The sequence below is a fragment of the Hyaena hyaena genome, unplaced genomic scaffold (genome assembly GCF_003009895.1).
Source record: "Hyaena hyaena isolate Hyena2069 unplaced genomic scaffold, ASM300989v1 scaffold_925, whole genome shotgun sequence".
NCBI lineage: Eukaryota > Metazoa > Chordata > Mammalia > Carnivora > Hyaenidae > Hyaena > Hyaena hyaena.
In genome coordinates this window covers 185,411-202,829 of record NW_024081555.1, presented here as the reverse complement: position 1 = coordinate 202,829, position 17,419 = coordinate 185,411, and positions in this window count along the sequence as shown.

The window sequence follows — 17,419 nt, the reverse complement described above, 5'->3', positions numbered from 1 at the left end:
GATCGTATTTTACTCACAGGTTGATGGAGGGATTCACTTCATTCATCCATTCCATGAAAACATTTCTTGAGCATCAACTGTGTTCCGTCTTGGGCATGGTGAGTGGAGACGGAGGCAGCCTGTCTCCAGGACAGTGGTGTCAGGTCTGTAACGTGCTTAGTACAGGGACTGGTTCAGAGTGGGCCCTCAGTAGAGTTCTCTCTCTCTCTCTCACATGCATGCGTGCATGCACGCACACACACACACACACACACACACACACACACACACACACACACACCATTCTAGACAGCATTTTCTACCCAGGAACAACAAAACTACAAAGTAGGGAGATGGAGGCCTGCTCTCTTTCTTGTTTGCTGTGTGCCTTTAAGCAAGCCCTTTACCCTCTCTGGGCCAATTTCCTGACTCGTAAAAAAACAGAGCATTCTAATACCTTGCTCTGCCTTGAGCACAAAAAATGTACAGATGCTTCAGCCAAGCACCATGCTGTCCAGATCAGAAGCACTGCTGAGAAGCCCTCGGCAAAGGTGATGGAGATCAAGGGCTCAGATGATGCGGGTCCGTATTTGCGTCTGATGTGCTGGCCCAGAGCAAAGCCCTGTCCACTTTCACGCTGTGGTCACAAGCAGCACCCCCAAGTGCACCCTATAATAGCAATTCAGCTATTAAAGCATCCCCTCGGCCAACACACACATGCTCCCCATGAGAGGTCCCGCTCAGGACTTGACCCAGTGGTCTGGCATCTGGAGAGGAGCCGCCACTCGGGAGGTGTCCCCAGGAGGGAATCAGAAAGCGGACACCCCAGAGCACTGTTTGGGGGCATTCTGGGAAGTCCTGCTGCGTCTCTCAACCCCATAGACCCCTCTCACCAGCCACTCTCCCCTCACTCTGTCTTGCCTCAGGACTCACGCTGCCCCCCAGGACCCCCGTTCCCTTTCCTGAATGTCCAGCCCGTGAAAGAGCTCAAGCAGGAAAAACCAAGCCCAGCTGCCTCTTCCCAGCAGCCCGCCCTGAAGGCCACCCCCCGACAAACCTGCGAGTCCCCCCAGGAAGGGGAGACCAAGGGCTAAAGGCTGCATTTCTTCTGAGAGAGGGTAGGGAGGCCCGGTCCCTTTAAAATGCTTTTTCATCTTCAGCCACTACCCCTTAAACATTGTCCTCACCCACCTCTTCCCTGAAAGACCTGAGGAGAGGCTATTCCAAAGCCTGGGGGTTTGGGGTACCACAGAGGACTGCTAGGAGGCTGGGGGATCCCTCAGCCCAGACCGGGCTCTTTCTGCTCAAGAATTTGTGGCCCTTCTGGGGGATGCGGTGCCTTCACCCCCCAAATCCCCTCTGTGCATCCCTGGACAGATCTCTGTGGAGCAGATGCCGGGGGCAGGGAGGAGGACACAATGCCCCTCTTTGTTGGGGGGATCTGGGCCCGCAGTCAGGGGAGGAAATTAGACAGCGCTCCTGACAGCAGGCTCTGTCTGGGGTGTCTGTGAAATATGGGCCAGAGGGGCTCCTTCCCAAGTCCCGCTCATGGTTGCCGACCATCCCTACCCCCACTTTGGGCAGAGAGGACACTGCCTGTTTGGAGAGAAATGATATATGACACCCAGCTTCCTCCCCTCCACCCCTGAGGGGCTTAAGGGGGCTCTGAGGGCTCAAGGGAGCCCACAGTTGCTCCTGGGAGGTGTGGATGAACATGCGTGTGTGTACACACATGTTCATGGTGTGTACGTGTGTGTTTGTATGTGTACGTGTGCACATCAGTGTATGGGGGCATGAGTGTGTGCATTGTGTGCATGTTTTCTCTGTGTGTGAATGTGTGTCTGTCTGTTCACTCCATGGCCAGAAGAAAGAGTTCAAAATGCTGCCTCCCCCCCCAAAAAGAAACAACTAAACAAACAAAATGCTGACCAAGATGGCTCCCTCTTTCATCATGGCTGCCTCTGCCCATACCAGCACGAGGGCCGCCATTAGGATGTAGGCCCTTAACAGAATTGTTTAGAGAGTCATGTTGTGAGGAGAAGGAAGGCAGCTCTCAGAGCCCTGGCCCTCTGACTGCCTCCTTCTAGAGGCCATCTCACATGTAGGAGCTGTTTTCAAGGCCAGCACAGCTCCCGCCTCACAGAGGCTCTGGGGAGCCTCCTAATCCAGCCACAGCCTCCAGAGCGTCCAGTGGCCCCTGAGCCATTTGTCTTCAAGAGAGGAAATGGCAGGATGTTCCCACCCACCCGCCTCCTTTGTGGCGGGCCAGGCTTCCACATCTGGGCCGCAGCTGGCCTTCCAGGCCTGCTCTCTCCAAACGACAAGAAGACAGAGGGCTGTCAGCAAAAGTAGCCCCGATTCCTCAGTCCACCAGCATAAAAGATGAGCCTCAGTTTCCTTGACTGTAAACTAAGGCCTAGAGCAAAGGCAGCCCTGCCTTCTGAAGGTCTGTCCGGAGAATTAAAGAATATAGAATATGGAAATATTCAGTAAACTTTAAAGGGCTGTCCAAAGATTAATGACTCGTATACAAATGTCTACCAGGTCTGTGCTACAGGTGACCCTTGGGATAGGCATTGTGACAGAAGTAAGGGGCTGGCTTACTTTTTAGGGGCACCTGAGTGGCTCAGTTGATTAAATGCCTGACTCTGGCACAGGTCACGATCTCACGGTTTGAATTCTTGGGATTCTCTCTCCCTCCCTCTCTGCCCCTCCCCCACTTGCAAACTCGTGCTCTCTTGCTCGCTCTCTCTCCAAATAAATAAATAAACCTTTTTTTAAAAAGGCATTTTTTAGGTCAGAGCCAATGAAATCTCTTCAAGGTTGCTGCCGGTTGAGGCATGTGGAAGATTAAGCTCATCATGCAGATGAAGAAACCAAGTTCTAAGAGTTGGAGGGCCTTACCCAAGGTCACACACTCACCCTGTGTTGGAAGTCATGGCACCTTGCGTCATGCCGTTTGGGCTGTTTTGTGGGACTCATTATGGAGCCATCTCCAGTGAAGGAGGTTGGCCAGCAGAGCTGGGTATGGCCTGAGACGGAAAATGGAATTGGTGTGAGGTCACATGCGGTGGACCCTTGGGCTCCAGTTAATGATTTTCATGTCTCGATCAGTTTCAAAGATGTATCACTTCCCTTCCTCTTCCCGTCTATGAGGAGGTAGGTCGTTGAAGCAAGAGTCCATGCTTTGCCTGCTCTACCATTCTGTCTCCCCTGTCCTCAAAGAGCCTGGAGCCTCACCCAGGAAGGAATCTTACCCCGGAAGAACCCAGATGGCTAAATGATACAAGAAAGGTGTTATATGATGCCGTGACAAGAATCGGGCCTTTAAAATCAAGCTGATCTGAATCCTGGCTCAACTCTTCCTAGCATGGGAGCTTGGCCAAGCCACGGTTTCTGAGCCTTGGTTTCCCCGTATGAAATGAGACTCATCCGTGTTTCTGAGCTGCTGTCAAGGTTAAATGAGCTAACGTGTATGAAAGAGCCCAGTCCAGAGCCCGGGCTCAGTCAGTGCTTAGGGAGAGTGGGTTGCCTTTCTCCTCTTTCCCCAAAGAAGCAACGTATGCGATACAAGACTAGTGAGTCCAGGGAAGGAGGCAGGTGAGACCCTATTAGCTTGGCAACCAAGGAGAAAAAGAACAAAGCTTCAGGGAGACAAGTCTAAAAAGGATGGCAGAAAAGACTTCCTACACACCCACTGTGGGTCACTGGCAGAAGTAGAGAATGCGTGTTTCCTCCCTATTGAAGGAAATGTTATGAGCAAACATCACCATGTGGTAGAAACGACTGGATCTTGGAGACTATCTCATCTAGCTCCTTTGACCCATGAGGAAACTGAGGGCCACAGAGAAGAGGCTAGTTCAGGGTCACACAAGGCACTTATGACAAGTTCCTGACTCCCTCCAGGACTCAGTTCACCTCCCAGGATGCCAGGGTGGGGCCTGGGCAGATAACCTGCTCCCGTCAGTTGAGGGTCAGGAGAGTGCCAGGAAGGAGAGCCGGACCAGAGAGAGCAGTCAAAGCTGGGCTCCCCGCTCCTGTCCAGGGCCTGATGTCCTCTCGACAGGTCGGATCTGCCAACAGAAGCCAGCTGGCCAGCCCTGGAAGTCCCTATCTGTCTAGACTGCTCGTTGGCCCATCCCACCGAGAAACTCGACTCAAGGGGGCTGGGACGGGCAAGATGGCCTCGGAGGTCCCCGACAGCTCCGGAAGTCTGCACACAGAGTCCCTGGAAGACTGAGAGGTGTTGTCTCTGTAGAAAAGCCGTCGGACATTTCCATGTGACGGTGACACAAACCATTCCTTCCTCTATAATCACCCTCCCTGCGGCGCTGGCCCAGGGCAGACAGCCTGCGTGCATGGGCTTTATTTTCAAATCCCTCTTGCTTTTTTTATATATATATATATATATATATATATATATATATATATATATATATATATCCCTGTGAATGCCTGAACGCCCAGGCAGAGGAAAGCACTCAAATCTGTCCTTGAGTGTGCTGGTGGTGATGTGTGGCTCAGACGGGACCCTCTGAGCTCTGCAGCAGGAACAAACTCCCTGCTGATGTCATTTAAAAGAATAATCTCCCAATTTTCTCATCTCCCTTTGCTGGATACACCTTATCAAATGACAAAAGAAGCCAATGTTTGGCTAAATGGTTCAGAGGTTAATACTCAACAGATGGGAGACTTTTTTTCCCTTCCTCCCCCCCCCCCCCACCTCCTTCCAGAAGATCTTGTCTGCTGCCCTTGCTGGATATATGAGGCTGGGAGACCCCGGGGCATTCTTCCCATCATGCCCTTCGAGGGAGCCCGTGTCCACTCCAGCCGCCACTGGCCCTCACAGTGTCTCAGGTGGTATCCACAGCCTCCACAAGATCTCAGCCAGGCAGAAAAACTGTCTACACTGCAAGGTACCGAGGTGGGTCACACACGGGGCAGGAGACAAACCCATGTCCCCACCACCAGGGAACGCTGTTCTCCCGGGTTAAAAAATATTTTGTGCAGGGGCGCCTGGGTGGCTCAGTCGGTTGGGCATCCAACTCTTGAATTTGGCTCAGGTCATGATCTCACAGATTGGTGAGATTGAGCCCCATGTCAGGCTCTGCACTGACAGCCTTGGAGCCTGTGTGGGATTCTCTTTCCCTCTCTCTGCCCCTCCCCACCAAAATAAATAAATAAAATTTTAAATGTAGAGTGTCCAGGGTGGGTGGAAGCAGAGAGGGAGAACCCGTACCTTCCGCACCTGGTTCTGCCACAGGTCTGCTGGGGGACCGTCAGCAACTCTCAGGCCCTCTCTGGACCCCAGCATTCTTTCTGCAGAATGGGAATAAAAGCCCTTTTTTCTTCCCAGCTTCACGGAAGTGGTAGGATTTTAAAAAGCCCCTATTTGTGGGGCGCCTGGGCGGCTTAGTCGGTTGAGCGTCCGACTTTCGCTCAGGTCATGATCTCGCGGTTCGTGGGTTCGAGCCCCGCGTCGGGCTCTGTGCTGACTGCCAGCTCAGAGCCTGGAGCCTGTTTCAGTCTGTGTCTCCCTCTCTCTCTGACCCTCCCCTGCTCACGCTGTCTCTCTCTCTCTCTCCCAGAAATAAATAAAACATTTAAAAAAAAAAAAGAATGTTTAAAAAAAAATAAAAATAAAAATAAAAAGCCCCTATTTGGGACCACATTCTCCCAGAAGTAGACCCTGGAACAGGCCTTGAGGGCAAATGGTTTATTTGGGAGGTGAGGCCAGGAAATGCCAGCAGGGAAGTGGGGCCTGGGTCAGGGAAAGGAAAGAGGGCAATGAAGGGTGTCTCGTGGCAGGTGGCCTGCTCTGGGCAATCAGAGCACAGGGAACCGGGAGATGCGCATGGACCGTGCTGTCCAGGGCTGTCCTGCTGGCCACTTGGTGAAAACTGGGCACTTGAACTGTGGCTAAGTCTGCATCAGGATGCACTGTGTGAGGGACACCTGGGTGGCTCAGTTACTTAAGTGTCCGACTCTTGATTTTGGCTCAGGTCATGATCTCATGTGGTTCATGAGTTGGAGTCCCGCACCAGCTCCGTGCTGACAGCTTGGAGCTTGGAGCCTGCTTTGGATTCTGCGTCTCCCTCTTTCTCTCTGCCCCTCCTCTGCTCTCTGTCTCAAAAATAAACGTTAAAAAAAATTTTTTTAAGATGTGTTGTGTGAAACACACACCAGTTCAAAGACTAAGTATGAAAATAATTGCTTAGCATCTCATTAATAATCTGTTTTATTGTTTACACATTGAAATGATAATATTTTAGATATAGTGGGTTCAATAAAATATTCTACTGAAGTTAACTTCATGTGTTTAGTTTTTCCTTTTTTTTTTTTAAGTAGGCTTCATGCCCAGCATGGAGCCCAATACAGGGCTTGAGCTCAGAACCTTGAGGTCAGGACCCAACCCAAGATGGAGTCGGATTCTTAACTGACTGAGCCACCCAGGGGTCCCTAGATTTGCCTTTTTTAAATGTGACAACTAAACGATTTAGAATTACATGTGGCTCTACTTCTGTTGGTCCGAGCTAGTGTAGACCATGCCTCAGAGGCATCCCCCCATGAACCCTCATTCAGAGCTGTGTCTAAAAATAGTAATAAAGCTGGGCGCCTGGGTGGCTTGGGCAGTTAAACGTCTGATTTCAGCTCAGGTCATAATATCATGGTTCGTGAGTTTGAGCCCCACATTGGGCTCTGAGCTGACAGTGTGGAGCCTGCTTGGGTTCTCGCTCTCTGCTCCTCTCCTACTCACCTTTCTCTCCTTCTCTCTCTCTCTCAAAACAAATAAATAAAATTTAAAAAAATAAAATTAGTAATAAAGCTAATAGGAAGAATGTTAAAACACACAACGTGATAAGTAGTTAACACTGCTATGTGGTATATTTAAAATTTGAGTTGTTGAGAGTAGATCCTAAAAGTTCTCATCACAAGGAAAAAATATATATGTACATATATTTTTTTTAATCTATATGTTATGATGGGCATTAATGAAACTTATCGTAGAGATTGTTTCACAGTATATGTAAGTCAAGTCATTATACTGTACACCTTCAACTTACACAGTGCTGGTATCAATTATATCTCAATAAAACTGAAGAAAAAAAAGAATGTCAACATTCAAATGGTCCCTCTGGGCCAAGTCATTTCATGTAATCCTCACAATAACACCACAAAGGAGATGTAACTACTGTCCCCATTTTGCAGATCAGTGTACCAAGGCACAGTGTGACCAGACATGGAAACGCAGCCCTTAAGGGGCAGAGTTGGTGTCAAAGTCAAGTCTGTTAGACTGCAGCTTGGGACTAGGCCACTGCGACACACAGTGACCCTCGCCCTAGAATGACTGGGCCCACCAAAGCTCTTCTCCTTCATGAGACAAAGTCCTGGAGTACATTTAAGAGCCCAGGATTCTGAAAGCACCACATCCACGTTCTGTCATCCCACTGATTTTCTGGGGCAGGACCCAAAGATGTGGGGTCGGAAAGAAAGGAGGCAGGTGGGGGCGCCTGGGTGGCTTAGTCGGTTAAGCGTCCGACTTTCACTTAGGTCATGATCTCGCGGTTCGTGGGTTCGACCCCGCGTCGGGCTCTGTGCTGACTGCCGGCTCAGAGCCTGCAGCCTATTTCAGAGTCTGTATCTCCCTCTCTCTCTGACCCTCCCCTGCTCACGCTGTCTCTCTCTCTCCTAGAAATAAATAAAAATTTAAAAAAAAAAAAAAGATGGGATTATCCCTTTAAAAAAAAAGAAAGAAAGAAAGGAGGCAGGTGTTAAGAGAAAGCAGTCTGGAGGCAATGAAAATTCTCAGAAGTACCAAGTCCTTCCCTCTTCTCGCCTTCTCTGTGCTGAGGCTGATAGGATGTTTCCTAAAGTAGATGTGTGGTCATCAGTGAACAGTGCCATTGCCATTTGGGGGCTAAACTTTACTGCCGCCATATTCCAGGAATAGAGTCAGAGCCCAGTGGAACTGTGAAGTGTTGTCAATTGATCTCTGACCTGGGAGTCACGAAATCGTCTTTAAAGTTGAGTAGCCAACTTGAACTCTGTGATCTTGGGCCCAGTAACTTCACCTTTCTGGTTCTCTCTTACTTCTCTATAAAATCAGGTCCCCTCCCTCTAGCTCCATGAGTCTGGAAGAATGACCCACACACAGTCCTTACTCATTCTCTTCCCCTCCTCCTTTTCCTCCTCTTCCTCCCCTTTAAAAAAATGTTTATTTATTTATTTTTGAGCGAGAGAGGCAGAGAGAAGGAGACAGAGAATCCCAAGCAGGCTCCATGCTGCCAGCACAGAGTTTGATGAAGGGCTCAAACTCACAAACCATGAGATGATGACCTGAACTGAAATCAAGAGTCAGACACCTAACCGACTGAGCCACCCAGGCACCCCCTTCTTCTCCCTCTTGGGAAGAGGATTGCAATCCAGGATTGCAAAATCAAGTGAGAGGTCTGTTCCCAAGCCCCTCACCCCGATTCCACATTCCCCACAGAACACCCTCGTGGTCCATCCACAGATCCAGGATGTTGGAGGCAAAAGCACTTAGGTATCACCTCCGAGAAATAGAGGCCCAAACATGACCAGGGTCACACACAGCACAGTGGCCAAGCAGAGGTCTCTGCTTCACTCCCTGGCTTTTCAATTCAGCTCTTGTAATCTCCCTATTGAACATCAGCTGATCAGTCATCACCATCCTGCCTAAAGACCACAAGTCACCACGACATCCCCCACCAGTTACTTTTAGACCAAATCAATACACTTCTATAAAACACCTGCTACGAACTAGACTTTAGCTTCTGAAGCTGAACATTCCCACCTACTGAGGAAGGAGGCACAGGACAGATAGCTATAACACAAGGGACAGCAGGTGAAGGAGAACAGCTATGATTTTAGAGTCAAAACACCTGGCTTCCGGTCCCAGCTCTGCCATCTTCCCTTGCAGGAGGGCATAACTCTCAGACCACAAACTTCAGACCAGAAGGAAAGCTTGATTTTCTGTAACTCAACTCAGTGTCTATTTTCAGACCTCATTCTGACAGGCTGCAGAGAACTTTAACCTCTGTGCTTCTGTCTTCTTCCCCATGTACTCCGGGTTTGTACCACAGAGCCAGCCTCTTACCCAGAGGAAAGGGGGCGTGCATGTGGACTTCAAGGGCTCCGTCCTCCCAGGTGGCTTCTGGGATGCCCGTTCTCTGGTCCCTGCTGTGCCCATGGCAGGTTGGGGTCCTGGAACTTCTCATCTGTGTGTCCATGGGTTTGCTGGTCTACCTACAATACTCAGCCTTCTGCCTCAGGGCTCAGCCTCTTAAATCCTGCCACACTATCAGGAAGTTGTTTAAAAAACAATCTCACAGTTCATAAGTTTGAGCCCCATATCAGGTGAACTGGAGCCCTGCTTCAAGTAAAAAAACAAAAATAAAAACAAAAACCACAAGCCCCACCTGGTAAGCCCCACCTCTCTCTCTCTCTCTCTCTCTCTCTGTCTGCCCCTTGTGGAATTCTCTCTCTGTCTCTATCTCTCTCTCTCTTTCTGTCTCTTGCTCACTTGCACCCTCTCTCTCTCTTAAAAAATAAAATAATAAATAAAAATAATAAAAACTAAAATCTTTAGGGGGTGCCTGAGTGTCTCAGTCAGTTAAGCATCCAACTCTTGGTTTCAGCTCAGGTCATGATCTCATAGTTTGTGGGTCCAAGCCCCACATCAGGCTCTCCACTGACGGTGCAGAGCCTGCTTGGGATTCTCTCTCTCTCTGCCCCTCTCCCGCTTGTTCTCTCTGTCTCTGTCTCAAAATAAATAAATAAACTTAAAAAATTTAATAAAATAAAATCTTTAAAAAGATAAAAATAAAATAAAATAAATAAAAAACAAACAGGTATTAGAAACACTTGTTTAAGCTAGCATTGTGATTTGGGAGATGAAATCCATTCAGAAATGTATGCTCAAGCATTTTAGACTGAATTATCATGGTGTTTGTAATCCTTTGAAATGGTTGAAATGGTTTGGCAGTTTCCTATAAAGTTAAACATACATGTACTTACAGTATGAGCTAGCAATTGCACTCTGGTTTCTACCCTAGAGAAATGAAATCTATGTTCACATGAAAACCTTTCACAATGTTTATAGCAGCTCTACTCATGATTACCAAAAACTGGAAACAACCCAAATATCCTTCAGGAAGTGAATGGATAAGCAAACTGTGGTACATCCCTACCGCGGAGTACTACTCAGCGCTAAAAAAGCAAAAGCTACCGATAGACTCCACGACATGGATAAACTCAAAGGTATTGTACTCAGTGAAAGGAACCAGTTTCAAAAGGTCATACGCTGGGGCGCCCGGGTGGCTCAATTGGTTAAGCGTCTGACTTCAGCTTAGGTCATGATCTCACAGTCCGTGAGTTCGAGCCCCGCGTCTGGCTCTGCAGCAACAGCTCAGAGCCTATAGCCTGCCTCAGATTCTGTCTCTCTCTCTCTCTCTCTGTCCTCTCTCTCTCTGCCCCTCCCCCACTCGCACTCACTCTCTCAAAAATAAACACTAAAATAATAATAACAAATAAACTTTAAAATAAAATAAAAGTAAAAATCTCTCTAACAAATCTAGTCAGAGAGAAGAGAGAAAATGAAGTGAAGGTGGCAAAATGTTGACTGTTGTATTATACTAGCCTTTCTGTTTTTCTGTACTTTTGATGTGTTTCATAAGACAGAGGAAGAAGAAGGGAATTCCCTCTGAAGAGGCTGCCTGGCAAACCACTAGTTCCCCAGCCGCTGGGACCCAGGGGAGGCAGCCATTCTGCGAGAGGCCTGAGCAGATATGATCTTTCGCCCTCACATCCGTGGCCCCACAAGAAGTGACAAAGGTCTTTTGAGGCCCTCCCCCAAAAAGCTCAGCGTTTGGTCAGAATCTGCTTCCATGGCTTTCACCTGCCTGGTGTGGGAGAAACTGCCCGTATCTGGTCCCTTACATCTTACACGCTTGTTCAGGAGATCAGATGGATCTCTTCAGGACCACTGTCGGGGGGTGAGGGGGGGTGCTCCTCTCCCAACTCCGTAGCCCTCCTCTGGGCTCCTACTCCATCATGCAGACACGACCCTTCAAGGTCACTGCCTCTGGAACAGGAAGAAAACATCTTCGTTCTCACGAGAGGGGCTATTGTCTGACTGTCCAAGCACGCTGGTGGGGGACAGGACTTCACAGGGTCTCTGGGGTCCACCTGCCCCAGAACCACCAGGTGCTGATTGAAAAGCTTCCTGGTCCCCACCCTGGACCTATGTGAACCAGACCCTCTGGGAATGGGGCCCAGGCTCTGCACAGGAAGGCTAGCAGCCACTGACCCAAGAGGGCAGCTCGAGTCCTCTACCGATGAGAAATGCTCTTCTAATGGGCCCATTGGGCTCAGAGAGAAAAGCTTCCCCCTCCCAGGTCCCTCCCATGTCCGTAACCCCCACCCAGAGCACAAGCCTGGATTAGAGACCAGAAAACTTCTATAAAGGGCCATATAGTCCATACTTTAGGCTTGTAGACCACAGGGTCTCTGGAACAAACATTAAACAGTATGGAAATGAAGGGGTGTGGCTGTGCACCAGCAAAACTTTTTTTTTGGACATTGAGATAGGAATTTCATATCATTTTCCCATGTCATGAAATGCTCTTTTTTTTTTTAATGTTTATTTATTTTTGAGAGAGAGAGTTTAAGCAGGAGAGAGGCAGAGGGAGAGAGAGACAGAGGGTCTGAAGCAGGCTCTCTGCGGTCAGCACAGAGCCTGATGTGAGGCTCAAACCCACAAACCATGAGATCACACCTTGCGCCAAAGTCAGTTCCTTAACTGAGTTACCCAGGCGCCCCTGCTTCCTTTTTTCTTTTTTTTTTTTTTTCCCTTAGGAAAGCTCCACACCCAGTGTAGAGCCTGATGTGGGGCTTGAAACTCATGACCCTGAAATCAAGACCTGAGCTGAGATCAAGAGCCAGGCGCAGAACTGACTGAGTGCCCCAAGCACCCCACAAAATATTATTCCTCTTTTGATAAAAAAAAACACTTAAAAATGTAAAAACCATTCTTAATAGAGACAGGAAGTAGATGAGTAATGACTTAAGACTCGGGGAAGGGGTGAGTAGGGAGGTGTCTGGTAAAGGGTGCAGGTTTCTCTTTGGAGTGATGAAAATATTCTAAAACTGAGCCTGGTAATGGTCGCACATATCGGTGCATATACTACCAGCTACTGAAGTGTACACTTTAAATGGGTTAGTTGTAAGGTACATGAATAGTATCTCAATAAAGCTGTTTTAAAATACCTATAATCTTAGCTCACAGACTATGCACTAACAGACAACAAGCATAGCTTGCAGACCCCTAGCCTAGAGAGGAAACATTTAGCCTAACAAGATTTAAAAGCACTGCATAATAAAGAAACACTGGGGAACGGGGAAGGGGTAGATGGGGAAAAGAGGAGAAGAAAAGCCAGAAGGCAACTGGATGATGGACAGCCGGCTTGGGAGCAGGTTAGGGAGGCAGGGACCAGCTGATGAATGTCTAGGCCAGAGCTCACCACCTGGGGTCCACAGGCCAAACTCACCTACCCCCCATTTTCGTGAGGCCTGTGAGCTAAAAATGATTTTTACAAATGATCATTTGCAATCAATTTCATGATAGGGAACACTGACTTTGACCACTGATTAGGCAAAATGTTTTACCACCACCCTCAAATAAGTGCATTCTTCTCATTAGTAGACCTGTATTACAAAGAAATTTACTCAATTATTATTGTGCTTTGCATGTCATTAATAAAAAATTGTGGCATGGGGTGCCTGGATGGCCCAGTCGGTTAAGCATCCAACTTTGGCTCAGGTCATGATCTCACGATATGTGAGTGTGAGCCCTGCATCGGGGTCTCTGATGTCAGCACAGAGCCTGCTTTGGACCCTCTGTCCCCTCTCTCCCTGCCCCTCCCCCATAGGTGCACACACATACACACACACGCACACACTCTTTCTCTCCGAATAATAAATAAACATTAAAAAATATTAAAAAATGTCACTCAGTCAGTTAAGCAAGCTACTCTTGGTTTCTGCTCATGTCATGATTTCACGATTCGTGAGTTCAGGCCCTGCATCGGGCTCTGTGCTGATAGTGTAGAGCCTGCTTGAGATTCTCTCTCTCCCCCTCTGTCTGCCTCTCCCTTGAGCTCTCTTTCTCTCTCAAAAACAAATGAATAAACTTTAAAAAAAGATTGTGGAGGAGCGCCTGGGTAGCTCAGTTGGTTAAGCATCCCACTTTGTTAGGTCATGATCTCACAGTTCGTGGGTTCGAGCCCCGCATCAGGCTCTGCGCTGACAGCTCAGAGCCTGGAGCCTGTTTTGGATTCTGTGTCTCCCTCTCTCTCTGCCCCTCCCCCATTCTTGTTCTCTCTGTCTCTCAAAAATAAATAAATGTTTAAAAATTATGGAAATTTGCTTTCTCTATTGTTGTATAAGTATACATATAATATGCTTGGTTTTGCCTCTTGGTGCACAAAAGCCTACGTGTTTACTATTTGGCCCTTTGCAGAAAAACTGTATTGACCCCTGGTCTAGCAATGGATGATTTTTCAATTTCAAGTGCCTTCCTCTCTGGAAACCCCAGATTAGCTCAAGCCCAGAGTGAAAGTCTGTAAAAGACGTACCAGCTCTGTTAGTGGAGCTCCCGGTGACCAGCAACAGTGAGAGGAAGGTCCAGACAGAACTGGGCAGGTTGAGGGAGGGAGAACCAGGGCAGAGCTGAGAGGGAAGGCACACGGAGGGCTACGTGACTCAGGAGCCCGCAGAGGCAGCACACTTGCCCTGAATAGTCTAGAAGAAAGTGGTTCTAAATATTTTTTTAATGTTTTATTTATTTCTGAGAGAGAGAGAAAGACAGCGTGAGCAGGGGAGGGTCAGAGAGAGAGGGAGACACAGAATCCGAAGCAGGCTCCAGGCTCTGAGCTAGCTGTCAGCACAGAGCCCGATGCAGGGCTCGAACCCACGAACCATGAGATCATGACCTGAGCAGAAGTCAGACGCTCAACCAACTGAGCCACCCAGGTGCCCCTAGAGAGAGGAGGGGAAAAGACTAGATCCTTCTGTTGCCTGAATGGGTTCATGTGGGAGCAGACAATGAATTACTTCCCCACCAGGGGTCAGCCCCCTGAGGGTGGGAACAGTATCTTATTTATCTTTGTTTCCACAGCACGCCCAGCCTGTCATTTAATAACTTTGATGAATGAATGAATGAATGAATGAATGAATAATGAACGAATGAATTATTGGATTTAGTTGACCTGAGTGAAGAGGTTACTCAAATGATGACTTGAACTAACCTCTGATATATGTTCCTGCCCACCCTCCCAGCCACAAGAAAGTTGTAACAGCATTGCCCAAGTTGTGTCCCTCAAAACATTAAAAGGTGAGGGAAAAAAAAGTATTTCAAGGATAAAAATGTTTATAACATGCTGCCTAGTGAATCCCATTTCTGGACAGCCTCAATGTACATCGCACATCAACTTATTAAAGGCCCTGAGAAGTCCTGCGTCACTAGCTCTTTGATGGGCGGCAGGGATCTAACACTGTTTCTCAGATTGCCAACCGGTCTGCCTCTGTTGAACAGTCTCTTATATCCCCAGAGGTTCCAGGGGGTCCCGGTGTCACCCTTCCTGAAATCGGGGCAGTAAAAATCAGACTGACCCTTCCTGAAATCGGGGCAGTAAAAATCAGGTTGGTTTTCAGCTTTCGCCGCAGCTGATGTAAGTAAGATTGAGTTTTCTTCTGTTGTGTGTGATTTCCTCCCCTGGTCTCTTTGTTCTTGGGGGTTTATGCCTGGAAAAAAAAAATTGTTGTTTTAGTGTGATTTTGGTTTGGGAGGGAGCAAAAGTGATGTGTGCACATTCATGTGCCCTCTTTCAAAGGGAGAAGAGAAGGGCTCTGCAGAGGGGTCCCGTCAGGCAGCGGGAGGGACTGGGTGACGGACAGTTAGAGAGTAGATGGCTTGCCGGGCACGATGGTTGGGGATAGGGCTCTACTAGGGCCTGGGAAAGCCCAAAAGTAGAACGTGGAGAAGATCCTCCCCTCCAGGGGCTTAGTGGGGGAGAGAAAAGTGCATGATTTATTTATTTTTAATGTTTATTTATTTTTGAGAGACACAGAGAAACAGAAAGAGAGAGAGTGCAAGCGGGGGAGGGGCCGAGAGAGAGGGAGACACAGAATCCAAAGCGGGCTCCAGGCTCCCAGCTGTCAGCTCACAGCCCAACGCGGGGCTTGAACTCAAAGACCACGAGATCATGGCCTGAGCTGACATCGGCGACTCAGGTGCCCCAAAAGTGCATGATTTTTTGAAAAGTTGGACGTATACGTGGAGATAAGCCCAGGGCTATAGGAACCCCTTCCAGTGCGTCGGTAGAGCCGGCATGTGCACATGCGTGTGTGCGCGTGTGTGTGCATGTGTGCGTGTGTGAAGATGTCCCGCAGGAGGAACACCAGCAGGAGCAACATGTGGGAGGCAAAGGACAGCAGCACAAGGGGTGCAGCTGGACTGGTAGCACAGTGCCAAGAGAACCATCCGGCCGATAACTGCAGATGGAGAGGACGTCAGGAGAAAACGGGCCCCGGAGCGCCACGCGGGAGCTTGGATTTTATCCTCTGGCTGATGCGGAGCCGCTGAGCGGTGACCTGGGGGCTCACTTGGGCGGCTGGTGGAGGACGGCCCCGAGGCAGACAATACCGAGTCTGCGACGCCACTTAGGCAGCTGTTGCAAAATCCGGTGAGAGACGATGACGCTTGCACTCAGGCAGCGAGTGGACTCGTGATGGATCATTGGGGACAGAGTCAAGGAGGTGAAATCAGTGGCTGTGTGAGCTGGAGGGGAGGGGAGGGGAGGGGAGGGTGGCCCCATGGAAGTCTCCCAGGTTTCCAGCTCCTGTTGGCTGTTGGGGGAGGGGGAGGTTATCCCTTCCTGCTCCCCTCCCTCCAGCCCCAACCCCCCCCCTCCCTCCCTGGCAAGACACCCCCAGACCATGAAAAGAGTGCTGGCTCCCCTCCCTGCCCCACCTTCCCTGCTCCAGCTGTTTGCCAGGAGTCCCCTGGGAAGAGAGAGAGAGGGAGATGAAATCATGGAACAAAGAATATTAGAGCTGCATTTCTTCCCTTCTCTACAATGGAAAACTCTAAATTGGGAGAGGGGAGCCTTGGGGGCGGGGGGGAAGGGAGAGCTTGATGAGCTTACACGGTTTTGAAACAATCAGGAACTGCCACCCTGAAGGGTGACAAGGCTCTCATTTTTCTTTCTTCTAAGTGGGCGCTTTTCTAGGTTGACTGCAGTTTAGAGCCTCCTCTGCAGGGGTGAGTCTGTCCTGTTATGATGTCACCAGCCTGCGTGCGTCCCCTTCCACCTGACTCACCCCTGGCCCTGGGCACCCACAGAGGAGCAAGGCACCCCCTCCTAAAGGAGAAAGAGCCCCCTCCAGGCAGGAAGGGGGTCCAGGGAGTAACAGAAGCCAGACGTGGCATTGGAGAGTCCTGCTCTCCCATCTGACTTCAGCCACTTCTCACTCAAGTGTCCTAAGCCTCAGTCTTCGTGTGGAAGTAAAGATGATCAGAGCCAGCTCATGGGTTTGCTGGGGTGACGAACCAAGGCAGGAGGGGACATGAGACGTGCTTTGGAAACCAGGGTCCCCCCCCCCCAACGATGCAGGCCGGGCCTGGGGCGACAGCATAGAGGAAGGCTCACCTGTGTATATCTAAATCCTAGAGAGCTAAACACTAACAGACTCTTGAATGAAATATGTTGTGTCCTCTGACTTTGATAAATACTCTGTCACAAGAACCTGGAAGGCCAGGTCTAAATTTGGAGCTCCTGGAGCCCTTGAAGTTCAACAAGGAACACCACGGCATGGGGAAAGCGGCCTATGGCCCCCTGGCCCGCCGACCAGTCCCCCCCTTCTCTTCCCATCACAAACTCCATCCTGCATAGCAAGGGCTCCATGCAGACCCATAAGGCTAGCCCAGCCCTAAGGTCTATCCTGTGCACCCCACCCGCCCCCCCCACACACACACAGGCTGCAAACAGCTGTGGACCCAGAAGTACACACACTAAGAATATATCTGGGGACAGGGGGCTCAGGGAAGAAGCTTGTGCAGATCTTGGAAGGGGGCTCCCCAGTCCCAGGAACATCCAACACAGTGGAGAAGGGGCTGTTGGCTCTAGGTGGGCACGATCCCTTGGCCCCGCACACTGCTCGTCCCCATGGACAGGGGCGTGGGTAGAGGAATAGGCGCTCAGGTCAGGGGCCCCTTTGGCCTGAGGAAGGTGGTAGGGACTGTTCTGAAGTGCCAGCAAGTAGGAGAGATTATTATTCTCTCCTCAAGGGTTTAGTACTTCTTCCCTCACTTTCTCTCTCTGATTCTCCACCCCCCACTTTTCTATTTTCCTTGGGACAA